Genomic DNA, 16,229 nt, shown 5'->3' with positions numbered 1-16,229 from the left:
AACGAGAAACACAAAATAATAAGTACTTCAGCGCTTTTATGGTCAGCTTAAGGTATAATGGCTCACAAAAATTTTACAATTAGCCCACCACATGTGTTGTGGGTGTCAGGATCTGAACCAACTATGAAATGGGTAGAGTGGAAAGACTATTTTGTTAACTATATAAATGCTGTGGATGGAAAAAGAGGACATGAAAGCAGAATAAAAGAAAATAAACCTTTTGCATTCTCCAGGTCCTGTAGGACTGAAAACTTACACTTGCGGGCCAAAGGCAGTTACATGTGGTGAATTTAATGTTTTTGAGGCAGCGTTACAAGATCTGGATACTTACTTTGTACCTAACGTATGTATGGGCATTATACGGTACAAGTTCTTTCAGCAAAAACAAAACAAAAGAGAAATAGTAGATGACTATGTAGCAGGGTTGAAGAAACTGGCTATTGATTTTAAATTTGTAAGTTTACATGATGAAAACATAAGGGATCAATTGGTCATGATCACCAATAATGCCAATATTTCAGAAGGGTTGTGGATCAATGGAGATTCTTCACTGGAACAAATACTAGCAACCGTACATAAAGCTGAAATCTCAGGAAGGTGCGCTACAGAGATGAAGCAGACAGATCAAGACTTAGAATGCACATATAAGTTGCAAAACATTAAGTGCAAAATACAAGGAAAGGAACAAAAGAGTAATACTAAGAAGAAGATGCTATAGTTGTGATAGTAGGGATAATCTTGCATATAGTAGAAATTGTCCCGCTGCAAAACAGAAGTGAAGCAATTGTGGAATAATGGGACACTTTTCAAAAGTATGTAAGAAGAGAAAGAACAATTTCAAATGTGTTTTAGAAGGGAACAGTCCTGGGAGAGGTGACACAGAGAAAAAGCATGTAAAACTAGACAGCATGAAAGGTTTACAAGAAAAATGTGTGCTTAATATTGTACAAGCAAACCAGTGTGCAATATGTTAATAGGTGGAGTGGCAATCAAGATTCATGCTGATTCTAGATTGCCATACACCATTGTGGGTGAGGAAGTGTGGAACAAAGAATATTGTGAGAAGGTTGGATAATATTTGTTTTAGTCGGATACAAGCCCGGAGAGTTTTACAGGTGAAAAGATGGATGTCCAAGGGTTCAAATGATTATCTTTCTCCTCCAAGGACAGACACACTAGGATAAACTCTACGTTGCAAAGCATGGACCATCTGTTTTGGGACGGGTGGACCAAGGGAATCTACATATCATTCTAGATCCAAATAGTGAGGAAAACTTTTTGGTAGTGGATGATAGAAGTGTGGTGGGTAAAGCCATGGCTGTTAATTTTCCCATGGTATTCACTAAAGACTTAGGACTATTGAAGGGATTTGAGCACAGCATCATGTTCAAGAGTAACGCTACACCACAGGTGCATAACATAAGGATGATTCCTATGATGATAAGGGAAGAAGTATTGAAGGAATTAAATAAATGAATCGAGTTGGATGTAATAAAACCAATTGAAAGCTCGGAGTGGATTTTACCAATTGTGGTGGCGCGCAAAAGCAATGTAAAAGTGGACTTATGCCAGGCGAACAATGATAAAGTTATTGACCAATTTTCACTCCCAAAATTCACAAAGATGTTTTCATCTCTCAAATGAGCTACGTGGTTTTCTACTATAGACCTTTCAGTGGCATAGCATCAGATAGCTCTTACACCGGAGTCTAGAAAGTACACTGTGTTCATCATACTGTTTGAGTGTTATCAATTTAAACGTATGCTGTTTGGCTTAGCATCGGCATCTGCCATGTTCCAATGATTAATATATAAAGTGTTTGGGAAAGAATGTGCTATAATGTTTTTACAGGACAACATTCTGGTGTTTGGGATAAATAGGAAAGAACATGATGAGAGACTGAGAAAAGTTTTGGATGTATTGGAGGTGTGGGGTTGACTGTGGAATTGAGTAAGTGTAAGTTTGCAGAGAGAAGTGTAACTTATTTAGGTCATGTGATTAGTGGGGAAGGGGTCAGACCTAAGCCTGCTTTGATTAATGTTATCATGAATACTTCTGCATCTGGAAACAAGGATGAAGTAAGATCATTTTGCCAAATGTATTCCACAATTTGCAGACAGATTGTACAATATCCGTCAGTTGTTAAAGTCTGGAATTTGCAATGTACAACGGAATTTAGTGAAATCAAAGATCTACTGATTAAAGTACCTGCTTTGAGTAGTTTTGTCCCAAGTTTGAACTCATGGCTCATGATGGATGCAAGCAATAAAGGCTTGGGATAGTATTATCTCAGAGGGACTCTTAGGGCAAAGATAGAATCACTATTTTTGCATCAAGGTCACTATCACCTACAGAGGCAAAATATCCAGTTATTGAAAAGGAAGTACTGGTTTGTGCATGGGATCTAGAGTATTTCCATGCTTTTGTCTGGGGCAAGCTAGTGACCATCCATGTGGCCAGAAACCGTTGGTTAAATTGTTAACTGCGGAAAGGAGTGTAAATGCTTCTGCAAGAAGTGTAATGTTCTCAATGTGAATGAAAGACTATGCATATAACAATGTATATGTTCCAGGGAGAGAGAATATAGTAGCAGACTGTCTGTCAAGATTGCCCGCTCTGTTAGAAGTATGTTAGGATGATCCTTGGAATGATTTCAAAATCACATTGGTTCATGATTCAGGCAAACCTGCAATTAAGAAAGAAGAATGGGAAACAGAACAAAAGAAAGATGTGGTTCTACAGAATATTATAAAATATATGTATGAGAATTGACCCAAAAATAACACATTTCAGAAGATTTGAGATCTTTTTAGAAAATTAGAGTTTTTAGTGGATAGCGTTTAGTCTTAAAAGGAAACCGTGTTTTTTTGCCTAAAGCAGTAGAAAGATTTGTGAGGAAGTGTGGCATATGCTCTACTGCTGACAAGTCATTGCGCAAATTAAAATCTGAGTAAAGGTCTCAATCCTAAGCAGCCTTGGGAGTGTGTTGCACTGGGTTTGTTGGGTCACGTGGGAAAATTAAAATAACCTGAACTTCTGTTGATAGGTTTATTTTCTAAGTGGTCTGTGGTAGAAATTGTTAAGAGAATAGACACCACCACTGTATTGGAGTTTTTGGGTGGAGTTTTTGTATCAGAAGGGATTTCTGCAGTGGTACTGAGTGATAATGGTGTGTAGTTTACTTCCAATGCTGCAAAATAAAATTTGAAAGAATTTGGGTGAAGCACAAGACTACATCACTTTATAATCCAAGTGGGAATGGCACTATAGAAAGGTTTAATCATGTGGTTAAAGGCGCCACACAAGGTGCAATCCGCAAACAAAATGATTGGCGCATGGAGGTTAGAAAATCTTTTTGGGCATATAGAGTTACCAATAATGACACCACTGGGTTTAGCTCCGTTTGTGATGATGAGGGGAAGAAGATGAAGGTGTAAATTGAACCTGGCTTGATTAAGGGGCAGTGATGTGGAGAAATGGTCACCTAGATTGGTACAGGAAAAATTGGAAGAGGCACATGAAAAGAGGAAATCATATTATGATAAAACTCATGGTGCCCAACAAGTCCCAGTTAAAGTAGGTGACTGGGTGAGAGTGAGGAAACCTATTAAGATACCAAAGGGAGAAAGTCAGTTCTTCGAACCACAGGAGGTTATGGAAGTTTGAGGAATGCAGTTAGATTAAACTATGGCAAAGTATGGAATCGTAAACGAGTAGCTCTAGGGCACTGAGTAAATAAATATGCAATAGAAAGGAATTGAGGGAGGATGATTACAATGATTTGGGATAGTTAGATGAGGATTTTGATGTTGGAGGGGTGCAGCCTGGGTCACGTGAAGAAGATGTGGATGAGGAACACTGTAGAGGAAGATGTGAAAAACAAAGACTAAAATAATGATGGTGTCACTGAGATTGAAGGTATCAGTGATGAGGCCAATGAACCTGCTAGCCAAGATTCACATGTGGGTGATGACTTGGATGATTGGATAGCACAAAAGGGAAGAGGGTCTTACCAAAATGGTTGAAGGACTATGTGAAATATTGAAAATGTACTGTATCATTTTATACTTTTCAGATGTTTCTTTTCTTTTCTTTCTTTGTCCCTCTTTAATTGTTTGTATTATATCATAGTAACTGGTACGGTATTGTTGGGGGGATAAAATATATATATATATATTTTATTTTTTATTTTTTTGTTGATTCAAAGGAGATGTGTGGGTTACAGATCCATACATAGGGGGGATGTGTTGTGGTTATATACTTATAATATTCCATTAAGTAGGTGCAGGTGACATGGAATGCTGTGACAATGACATAGCCACGGTTCCATGGAGGAGATGCTAAGGGGAGAAGGGCTGAGGCAGTGGAGCCTAGCAGGCCTGTTTACTGCAGTATCTGGAGTCAATAAATAAGCAATTCTACGCTTTGCAGTCCATGCTTGTTTTCCTTCCAGAATCACTTGACATAACATTTTCTAATGTTAGTCTCGGATAATGCATTTTCCTTCTATATTTTCTCCTTTCTTTTTCCAAACATTTTTCAAAACATCCTCTGTTTGATTAGTGTTAGGTGCAAAGTGTGTTCTTTTCTCTTCTGACATCATAATAAACGTTTTCTCTAATGGATTCATTAAGCAGGTTAGGTTATTCTAGTATGCCTTAACAGTGTCTATAGGAAGAAAAGGTCTAAAATGATGCCAAGCTGTCTCCATTTATTTTGCCTCTGTATGTAAGTTCATACTTTTTAGTAAAGGTACTTTTAAAAAGGATCATGTCAAAGTTAGAGTAATAATGTTCAAACTGTTGTTGGCTATCAACTAAACTATTGAAAATACTGCAAGAAGTAGCATATGAAAGAGAAATATGACCTCCTCCTCAGCTGATGAAGATAAGTGTGCAGAGACATAAACATTATTTGCTTCAATGGCTTATTTATGCTAGTGAACTCATCTAGACTAAAGATTTGTTGAGGAATCTTCAAATGAGGCTTTCAACTCATTCTCATTCTCATCTATGTCACGAAGAGATGTCTTGTAAGTGAATGAAAACACACAGGTTTCTCTGGTGTAAAGTCTATTTGTAATAATATTGTTATAGCTAATAAAACTGCCAATAAGTGCAGCATGCCCAAGTTAGTATCTTTATTTATTGCATAATAATTTTCTTCTTCTTTTTCTTTCAATGCAGTTAATTTATTTTAACTATACTTACAGCACTCTTCATATAGTCTTCCTAAGCCCTACTATGTGTTCTTCCACAGTGCTATCCTAACTGTTCTCTTCCAATCTCAAAACTAGATCAATCTACTTAATTTTTTTTTTATCAGCAATGTATCCATAGGATTTAAGACTGTTAGCATAGTTAATTCCATTAGTTTTCAGTATTGCTTTCCTAACTGTCAACATCAGGACAGTGTGCGCTCTACGGGCGACTAAAATGCAAAAACCCAGTCTTTATGCAAGAGCATAATTCATGCATTGTGTTTATATGCTGTTGGTTAACCTTTTGCATTGCAGAGTTTTACCTTAAAACAACTATTAATGATGTTTGCAAATAATGCTCATTTACAAGGTATTGCTGCAGGCTTACAGAGTGTATCAGGGTGTGGTCCGTTTCTAGGACCTTCTAGAAGCTTTCCCTGCAGCATGACTGGGTGTGGTTTGTGGGCTGGGACAGATTCTATATAAGTGAGCCAGCCCAGCTCCACGTGCTCACTATTCAAAGGTCCTGGTGCAGAGCAGCAGCAATTTCCTGAGCTACTGTTCCGGAGGCCTACCTTGATGTTCCAGGCCTGCCCCACATTATCTTGGTGATCCTTGAGCAGGATGGTAAGACGGAGGTCGGGCTGGGCCCCCGATCCAGTTCTAAAAGACTCTTGAGTTTTGGGCCTACTCGTAAAACTTTCAGAGTACGCAAATCATTGCTCTGATGTAAATCTTGTTGTTCAGGTCGGCAACAGCTTGCACGATCATTTCATGGCATTTGCATATTCTTGTTAGAATCGGCAGTGTGCGCGATTCATTTACCGCATGTAAATCTTGGTGTTCAGATCGGCAACGGCTTGCGCGGTAATTTCATGGCATTTACATATTCTTGTTAGAATCGGCAGTGTGCGCGATTCATTTCACGCAAGTAAAACTTGGTGTTCAGATCGGCAAAGGCTTGCGCGATCATTTCATGGCAATTACATATTCTTGTTAGAATCGGCAGTGTGCGCAATTAATTTCCCGCAAGTTAAACTTGGTTTTCAGATTGGCGAAGGCTTGCGCGATCATTTCATGGCATTTACATATTCTTGTTAAAATCGGCAGTGAGCGCGATTCATTTACCGCATGTAAATCTTGGTGTTCAGATCGGCAAAGGCTTGCGCAATCATTTCATGGCATTTGCATATTCTTGTTAGAATCGGCAGTGTGCACGATTCATTTACCGCATGTAAATCTTGGTGTTCATATCGGCAAAGGCTTGCGCAATCATTTCATGGCATTTGCATATTCTTGTTAGAATCGACAGTGAGCGCGATTCATTTCCCGCAAGTAAACCTTGGTGTTCTGATCAGCAAAGGCTTGCGAGATCATTTCATGGCATTTACATATTCTTGTTCGAATCTGCAGTGTGCGCGATTCATGTCCTGCATGTAAAACTTGGTTTTCAGTTCGGCAACAGTGTGCGCGGTCATTTCATGGCATTTATATATTCTTGTTAGAATCGGCAGTGAGCGCGATTCATTTACCGCATGTAAATCTTGGTGTTCAGATCCGCAAAGGCTTGTGCGATCATTTCATGGCATTTGCATATTCTTGTTAGAATTGGCAGTGTGGGCGATTCATTTACCGCATGTAAATCTTGGTGTTCAGATCGGCAAAGGCTTGCGCGATCATTTCATGGCATTTGCATATTCTTGTTAGAATCGGCAGTGTGCGCGATTCATTTCCTGAATGTAAAACTTGGTGTTCAGATCGGCAACAGTGTGCGCGATCATTTCATGGCAAGTAAAAACTTTGATGTGTAATGTTTTTTGAAGCGCACACATTTATTCTGAGCCCATGGTTTTCCTGTGAAGATGATACATTTTAAATGTGACGTTCTTTGTGCATATTAAGTCCCTAGTACAATTACAATTGTTTTCTAGGGAATGTTTCATATTCTCTTGTCCTCATGTTAAAAATGCAGTGTTTGTTTTGAAACAGTATTCTAGAAGGTTCTTGTATTTCTAGACATTATGGGGGTCATTCTGACCAACGACCACGAGAGCACCGCCAACAGGCTGGCGGTGCTCTCAAGGGCATTCTGACTGCGGCGGTTTGGCCGCGGTCAGAAAGGGAAAACCGGCGGTCTCCCGCCAGTTTTCCGCTGCCCTCAGGAATCCTCCATGGCAGCGCAGCTTGCTGCGCCGCCATGGGGATTCCGACACCCCATACCGCCATCCTGTTCCTGGCGGTTCGCCCGCCAGGAACAGGATGGCGGTATGGGGTGTCGTGGGGCCCCTGGGGGCCCCTGCAGTGCCCATGCCAATGGCATGGGCACTGCAGGGGCCCCCGTAAGAGGGAATCACAAAGAATTTCAGTGTCTGCTTAGCAGACACTGAAATTCGCGACGGGTGCAACTGCACCCGTCGCACCTTCCCACTCCGCCGGCTCCATTCGGAGCCGGCTTCCTCGTGGGAAGGGGTTTCCCGCTGGGCTGGCAGGCGGCCTTCTGGCGGTCGCCCGCCAGCCCAGCGGGAAAGCCAGAATGGCCTCCGCGGATTTTCGACCGCGGAGCGGCCATATGGCGGTTCCCGCCAGGCGGGCGGTTCCCGCCGCCCGCCGGCCTCAGAATGAGGCCCTATGTGACATTTCATGAAAAGCTCAGATGAAACATTGTATTAACCCATTCTAGATTTTTTCCAGGTACCTAGATTTCTTGAGGCCTAGTTAAGAGTCTAGTTCTAGGCCATTCATGTTTCTGCAGTCTAAGTGTTATTTCATTTTCCGAGCATCATTGAACCCTAGATTCAACAGGGTGTTATTTCATGTTCCGAGTATCATTGAACCCTAGATTCAACAGAGTGTTATTTCATGTTCCGAGTATCATTGAACTGTAGATTCAACAGAGTGTTATTTAATGTTCCGAATATCATTGAACCCTAGATTCAACAGAGAGTTATTTCATGTTCTGAGTATCATTGAACCTTAGATTCAACAGAGAGTTTTCATGAAACTCAATGTGATTATATCTTGATATTGTGTTGTTTAACCTTTTGCTTCCTACAGGTCTCCTTCCCAGCTGTTCCCTACCTAATCCCCTTTTCCCCCACTTGGACTCTCTCAGGCTCTGTGAAATTTCTACCAGAGCTTTGGAGCTGTCTAGTGGTGGACATGTTGGGAACGTGCACAGGCCCCGAGGATCTGGTCTCCCTGACACTAACTGAATTCAAGACAACTTAAAGGTGGCTCAGGCAGTTCTTAGTTCCAGCCAAGCAAATCTGATGGGTTATTTGGCACTTGGGATTTAGCATTTGGCTCACGTAGTAAGTCCATTCAGGTACTGGCTACTTTCAACAAGGTACTCTGGCTCTTTTGGATTTTCAAATTGTTTGTTGATCTCCTTTTGTGTCACATTTTATGGATAATGTTTGGCTCGGTCTCCTCATCAGTTGTTGGTGGTATGGATTTGACTGACACACTTGACTTCAACTTCTTTCAAAGTAGACTCTGGCCAATTAGCATTGTGGGTGTCTTTGTTTTGTTCTTGATTCGGTGCTTGTTCCTTCTCCTGGATTTTCTTGTTGCACAGAAGGTGTCTCAACTGTCACTCCAGTCTGAGTTCTTGCTTTTCCACCTATTACACCAAGCGCTCCAATGCCACTCTGTGAGATATCTGTGAAATGGGTTACTTCCTGTCTGCAGTTTTTCACCCCTTCTTCTTGCTGTTTTGCTCCTGGTACTTGTGTGACTTGTACAGTTTGGAGCAGTACAGTCACCAGTATTCTTGGTTCTGGATCATAGAACACTATTTCTTCATATGGATCTCTTGTACTTTTGGTATGTGCTGCATGGACCAAGTTTGGCACTCCAGCACATTTAACAGCTTGTGTTCTCGAGTAATATATCACCTGGTAGGGACCATTCCACCTTCGCTCCAGACAGGTCTTTCTCACATGTTTCTTGATGAACACCCAGCCCCCTGGGTTTCGATTATGGCACTGCTCTCGATGAGGATCTGTGATGACAACTTTACCCTGTTCAGAGGCAGGATGAACTGCATCAGGCAATCCTTTGCGGTAATCGAGTACCATGTCATCTGTTATGTTCACAGGTGCATTTGCAGGTAGAGCAGGCAGTCTCATGGCTCTTCCCATGAGGCTCTCATGAGATGTACTGTCAGGTGTACTTTGAAGGCTCATCAATCCTGAAGGTAAAACATCGGACCATTTCAGTGAAGTAGATGCAAAGATGATTGCCAGTCAGGACTTAATTGTACCATAGAGTTGCTTGACTATACCAGAAGCCTCTGGTTGATAGCTACAATGCAACTTCTGCTTCATGCAGCACATGCTTAATGCAGCACACAACATCTTAAGGATTTCACTGTTGAAGTGAGTCCCTCGATCTGACTCCAGAGAAACTGGCATTTCGCATCTCTGTACCAGTTTTCTTAATAGCAATTTAGCTACAGTGAGACTGTCATTTCTCCGTGTTGGGTAGGCTTCCACCCATCAAGAGAAAATGCACACTGTGACCAGGACATATCTCAGCCCATTATGAACAGGCTTTTTGATGAAGTCCATCTGCATTCAGTTGAAGGGACTACCTTATCTCCCTATGTGACTCAGTGTAACTAGTGATTTGTTTCCCTTTGTTGATCTTTTGACATGTTACACAACTGTGACACAATTCTTCTGCATGAGTCCTAAATCTGGGGTTAAATCAATTCTGTCTTAAGGTCCTATCAATTGCATCCCTACCTAAATGTTTGGGGACATGGAAATGTCATGTCATGGGTGATAACAAACTGTCTGGCAGCAACGGTCTTCCATCTGCTGAAACCCAAATGCTGTTTGCAACTTTTCTACATCCTGCTTTGATCCAACCCTGTTGCTCTGCCTCTGAGACATTTTCCTGCAAACATGTGAGTTCTTCCCGTGTGTCAGCTTTGCTCTTGAGACTGATCCGTGAATGTTCCAATAAATAGCAGGTCACAATTGACATAACCATTGTCACACCTGTGAGCTGCGCATTTCTAGCAGTTTCAGTTGGAAGTTTGCAAAGCTTCCAGGAGTCTTCTTACATGTTTGAAACCTCTTCCTGACCATGACTGACTGAAGTCATGGACCACACCAAAGGTACGATCCAATAGTCACTCCTATTTGGGCTGTCAGGCTGCAAGCTCTGGTAAGGGCAATTAATTCTGCAACTTGTGCTGAGGTAACTCCTTAAAACCAGGAGGCTTCCACAATCTCTTGTATTGTGCTGACAGCATAAATAGCTCTCAGGGAACCATAATTTGTTCTTAGCCATGAGCCATCCACTAAAAGCTCATATTCTGGTCTAATTAAATTCAAGGCTCATCTTTTATGTTGGGTCTTGGCTTGGTGCAAAAGTCCATGACATCAAGACTGTCATGCTCAAAATTAACAGATACATCACTTTCAGGCCGCAAGAGCAGAGCACTATGGTTCAAAACTTGGCAGCGCTTCAATGTCTCATTGTCCTAAGAAAGGATTTGCTGCTCATATTTGATAAGAAGGGAATTGGTCATGTACTGGGTTTCGGTTCTGCCAAGCAAACTTTAGCTGAGTGAGGAACCATAGCAGATAAAAGATATCTCATCACTATGCTTTCACACCTTTCGAGACTAGCACTCACAACCGTCACTGATTTTAGCAACTAGGCAGCTGTGGGGCAACGGGTCAAGGGTAATTGAAAAGTAGGCTAAAAGTCTTCTTGTGTTGTCATGCATCCGAGTAAGAACTGTGTGCAGCACTCCCGCTCACTACAAAACAAGGTAAAACTCTTGGCATAATCAGGCATTCCCAGTGCCTGGGGATGGCAGAGGCTTTCTCTCAGTTGTAGGAAAGCTTTCATGCATTTGTTGTCCCATGGAAATGTATTCGGCACATCTCTGTGTGTCAGCCTCAATAAAGGCTTATCCACTAGGGAAAAGTTAGGTACCCATTGTCTACAGTAGCCAATCATTCCCAAAAACATTCTGAGTTCCCTTTGCGTTTTCAGAGGACCCATTCATAGAATGGTCTCCACTCTTTCTCATGACACTTTTCTCATTCCTTTCTCAATGATATGTCACATGTATTGGACTTCCTTTTGACAATAATGCAGTTTCCTCGAGGACGCTTTATGTCCATTCTCAGCTAGGTAATTCAAAAGCCCAATAGTGTCTTGCTTACAGTCTTCTTTTGTTTGTGATGCCACAAGGAATTCATCAGTGCATTGAACAAGCTTTGAATTACATGGCATTTTCAATATCTCAAGATTCTTCCTTAGAATCTGACTAAAGATTGAAGAACTCTCAGTGTACCCTTGTGGAACTCAACACCATGCTAAAACTTTCTCCCAAAATACAAATAGGAATAGGAATTGGCTATCATCATGCAATGGAATCAAGAAGAAAGCTTGACAAAAGTCCATGACAGTGAGTCATTCTGCTGTGCACACAATTTGATAAAGAATATGGACTGAATTTGTTACTGTGAGACAGCATGGGTTTATAATGTGATTCACCTTTCGTAAATCCTGGACTATCCTAAATTTACTATTGGGATTTTGTAATCACATAATCAAAGAGTTGCATGGGCTCCTGATTAATTCTCTCAAAATCCCTTTTTATAAAAATGTCTGCAATTTTTGGTGTTATTTTTGCTGTGATTTCTGTCGTCCTGTGATTAGGGGTGGGCGACAACAATTCTGTTCCGGCGATTAATTTTGTGGAGTTTTACCCACTTCACTTTCCGCTTTAAGTGTGGATTATGGCAAAACTCAACCAACCACCAAGTGGTGGAGGTTTTTCTCATGTGCAGCTCACCAACGTTAGGTTGGCGAGCACAAGCATGTATTTGCATCCCTTAGCACATTTTTCAGATGCTAGAACTCCTTCCGATGAGAATTCTCAACATAGGTGGTTACTGCAGGTCACGAACATTCGCTTTGAGAAAGCTGCCGCTTGTGTGAAAAATCTACTCGAGCAGCACAAAGAAGCAGTTCCCTCAGGCACGCCAGATTCTGCCCACTCGCTGAACTCTTCGGAATCTCACGGTGCTTTTATGTAACTCCATGGCATTGCAATGAGTAAAATTCGGCGATTTTCTCCTACCATGGTACCATTCTCTGGAGATTGCATTGTCTAGACTGTAATGCGGACTGGTTCTACACCTTTGATTAGTCTCAAATCTTTCCCTGTGAAATCTAACACTTCTGAATTCACAGAATTAGTCTGATATCCTTCCCTGTGAAATCCCACACTTTTGGATTCACAGTCTCTTTCAAATCTGGGTGAAATTTCTCTACAGTTCTCATTGGTAGAACCCTACAGCATCTTGTTCCGCTAATTTAGATGTAATGTCCTCATCGTGGGTCTGAAATGCAACCCCACTAGGAGTGCAATAGATTGTGCAATTTAACTTGCAAAACACATCATGTCCCAGCAGGTTTACAGGACTCGAGTCACACACAACAAACTGGTGATTTTCTTCAAATTAAGCTCTTTTTACAGGATCTCCTTTTGAAACAATTTAAACAAAAAACAAGATTCTTCTGTTCTATATTAAAAAGTGATTCCTCAAAGCATATATTCCAGGAAATCGTTATTTATTGCATGTCATAGCATTAGCTTTCTTTCACCAAAAACCCAGGGAATGTGACATCATCCAAATGTTCAGCCACTTATGATATCTCATGAAGTAATATTACATTATGACCCTGATGATGTTAAAGATGATGTTGCCGCGACCTTTGATATAATGGCATTAAGATAGTGACACTGCTCAAATAAAAATAATTGAAAGATTAAACATAAAGGCCCTCATTACGACCCTGGCGATGGGTGATAAAGTGGTGGTAATACCGCCAACAGGCTGGTGGTAACTACCGCCAAATTATGACCATGGCAGTGATATCTCCGAAAGACAGCCAATGTACCAAACCGAGCGCCAGGGCAAAAACAACAGTCACCATGGCGGTAGCCGCCTACAGCCAGGCAGAAGACAAAGTACCGCCCACCATATTTTGACCCTTCAATCCGTCACCTTTGTGGGGGAGGTATCAACGCCATCAATGACACAAAAGTCAAAGGATTCACCACTGGAGACACAGGGAAGAACCACGCTGTCATGGAACCTGAACTGCATTTTTTCCACAAGATCTTCTAAGTCATGCTCCACCACGAACACCAATGCCGGCAAAGACGACGACGGTGAGTACAGACGCCTAGCACAGAAGGGGGGGAACAAGAGTGACACAGACACGCACAACACACACCCCACACACACACACACACACACACCATACACACAAGCAGATGCACAAGATAATCAATTTGTCCATGGTAATCGGCAAAAAAATGCAAGGACAAGAGGAATTGACTACAGTGATTGTAATAAGATCAACATCAAAAATAATAAGTTGATGTGGCAAAGCAACAGATATGTACAAATGTACAAAAAAGAGACACTGCCCAGTCCATGGTTCACAGGGGCCACATGGCCACAGGGCAAAGTCCAAGGCCCCACTCGATTACTGCACCAATACGGAGAGAACACTGCAGGGGCATCAGTTGTCAAATAGGCAGGCACCTCAGGGAGAGGGGGCACCTCAGATGGATGAAGAAACAAGACCACTGGTTCTGGGGGGGCCAACATGCCCTGTGCTTGGTCCTGGGGAGTTCAAGGCCATAGTTCTCGAGTGGATGAATACCACACTGGTTCTGGTGGGGGCAGGCCGCGCAGCAGCCCATGGAGGCTGGACTATATGGCGTCCGCTGGCGGTGACGGCTGCACTGCGGTGGTGGTTGTGGGAGGCTCCTGCTCAGCCTCTGCACCCTCCAATGGCTGCACTGTGGTGGTGGTTGGGGGAGGCTCCTGCTCAACTGCTCAGCCCCTGCATTCTCTGATGCCTGTGCAATCACGGCTGGCGGTGGGGGCTCTGTGACAGCTGCTGGTGCAGGCTCCTTCCCCTTCTTGGTGGCTGGTGCAGGCTCCTACCCCTTCAGTATTTGTAGCCTGGAATCCTTTCCACCACAAGTAGGTGCTGCTAAAACTGGTCCCGTGGACTGTTGGCTGAGGTGCTTGGCTTGGTCCTTGATACCCTGGCATACGTGCAGGACGGGGCAGGGGTAGGGAAGAGGTCAATCTGGGAAAGAAAAAGCTTTTTAGGGACATTGGGGTGGGAAGAGGGAGAAGTAATGGGAGTGGAGGATGAGGAAGTGGTTGTTGGAGGTGTTTGTCTGCTGGATTTGGGTGCAGGTGCATGGATTGTATGCTGTTGTGAGGTGGATGGCTGTTGGTTGTCCGAGTGCTTGCATTTGTGTACTTTAGGAGGGGGGACAGACATGGTGGGAGTGAACACAGGGGACGTGTGCAAGGATGTTGTAGAGGTGTCTGCCAGTGAGGTGTGTGCTCTGCTTGGTGTGCTGATGATGCAGGTAGTGGTTGATGATGTAGTGCATGCAGGTGTGAGTGTGGATGTAACTGGGTGGGAAGTAGAGGAGGAGGGGGATATAGTGGATGGTGTTGTGTCTGCAACTGGATGATGTTTGAGGGAGTGCCTGTGGGATGAAGTGTGGTGCTTGTGTTTGCCTGTGACACTCTTGGGTGTTCTTTTGTGTGCTGCTCATCTAGCAGAGTGCTTGGGATGGGTTGGTATTGAGGAGAATGGGACTGGGAAGTGGTAGTTGGAGGGGGAATGGTAGAAACAGGGACAATGGCTGCCATCAGAGAGGAGGCCAGAGCCTGGATCAATCTCTGTTGGGTCACCAATCTACCATGAATTCCCTCCAGGAATGCATTCGATTTCTGCATCTGGGCTGCCAGCCCCTGGATGGCATTCACAGTAGTTGACTGCCCTACAGAGATGCATCTCAGGAGGTCAATAGCCTCCTCACTCAGGGCAGCAGGGCTCACTGGGGCAGGGCCTAAGGTGCCTGGGGCGAAGGAGATGCCCACCCTCCTGGATGAGCGGGCACGGGCAACTCGCTGAGGGGCTGCTGGGAGGGTGGTGCTGTTAAGGGGGTGGCAGCTGTACCTGCAGCTCGGGTAGTCACAGAGGTGTCTGCCACCACCAGGGAGCTCCCATCGGAAGAGGTATCAGAGTCTTTGTTGTCCCCTCCAGTCTCAGCCGTGGTGCTCCCTTCGCCCTCCATCCCACTGGTGCCCTCAGCGGCTGTGGACTCTGCTTATAGGGTCCTGTGGGATGCAGCTCCCTCTGTCGCTGGTGCCTCTGCTCCTCCGCCGGATGATGCTAATGCACATAAGGACAGGATGACAAAACAAGGAAGGGGAAGAGAGAGACAAAGGATACACTGGGTCAATGACTGCACCAACACCACCGTTGGTGTACACAGCACCCTCACACACAGGGAACAGGCCTACGCACTATGCATTGCACTTCCAGTGATATTGCTAGCCACCAAGGTATGAGGAGGTGCACACACCGCCAACTGCAGCACACCTGGGATGCAGCCCTGACCAGTAGTGGATGTTAACAAGCTAGGTAGGCAGTGTTCCCCCTTCAGACCCTTAGCCACCAGAGGACCTATGGTGCTAACTCTGGCCTGTTCTAGGGGCACCCACTGACACACAACCACCACCCGGTTACCACCCCTCCAGCCGTGAGCTTCTATGATGGGCACTGTACTCACCCCCTTGTGGCTGCTGTGATGCCCTCAAGCGCCCATCCAGCTCTGGAGAGGCCACTGCCAGAATGCGGGCCATCGGGGGGGGTCAGGGTCCGACGGGAACCCCTTCCTCATTGGGAGGCCATCCCCAGCTGGGCCTCCGCTGTCTTTAATGCCCAGCATCTCAGGTCCTCCCACTGTTTCCGACAGTGGGTGCTCCATCTGCCATAGGCCCCCAGGGTCCGCACCTCCTTGGCAATGGCACGCCATATACCCTTCTTTTGATGGGCGCTGACCTGCAGAGGCAATACAGACAGGAGAACACCTTTAGACAAACAGTTCAGCCAGTAACACCAATGGCCCACCATACCTGTTTCCATCACTATAGGCACACACACAGCC

This window comes from Pleurodeles waltl, chromosome 2_2 (genome assembly GCF_031143425.1).
Source record: "Pleurodeles waltl isolate 20211129_DDA chromosome 2_2, aPleWal1.hap1.20221129, whole genome shotgun sequence".
Classification (NCBI taxonomy): Eukaryota; Metazoa; Chordata; class Amphibia; order Caudata; family Salamandridae; genus Pleurodeles; species Pleurodeles waltl.
This window is presented reverse-complemented; position numbering follows the sequence as displayed.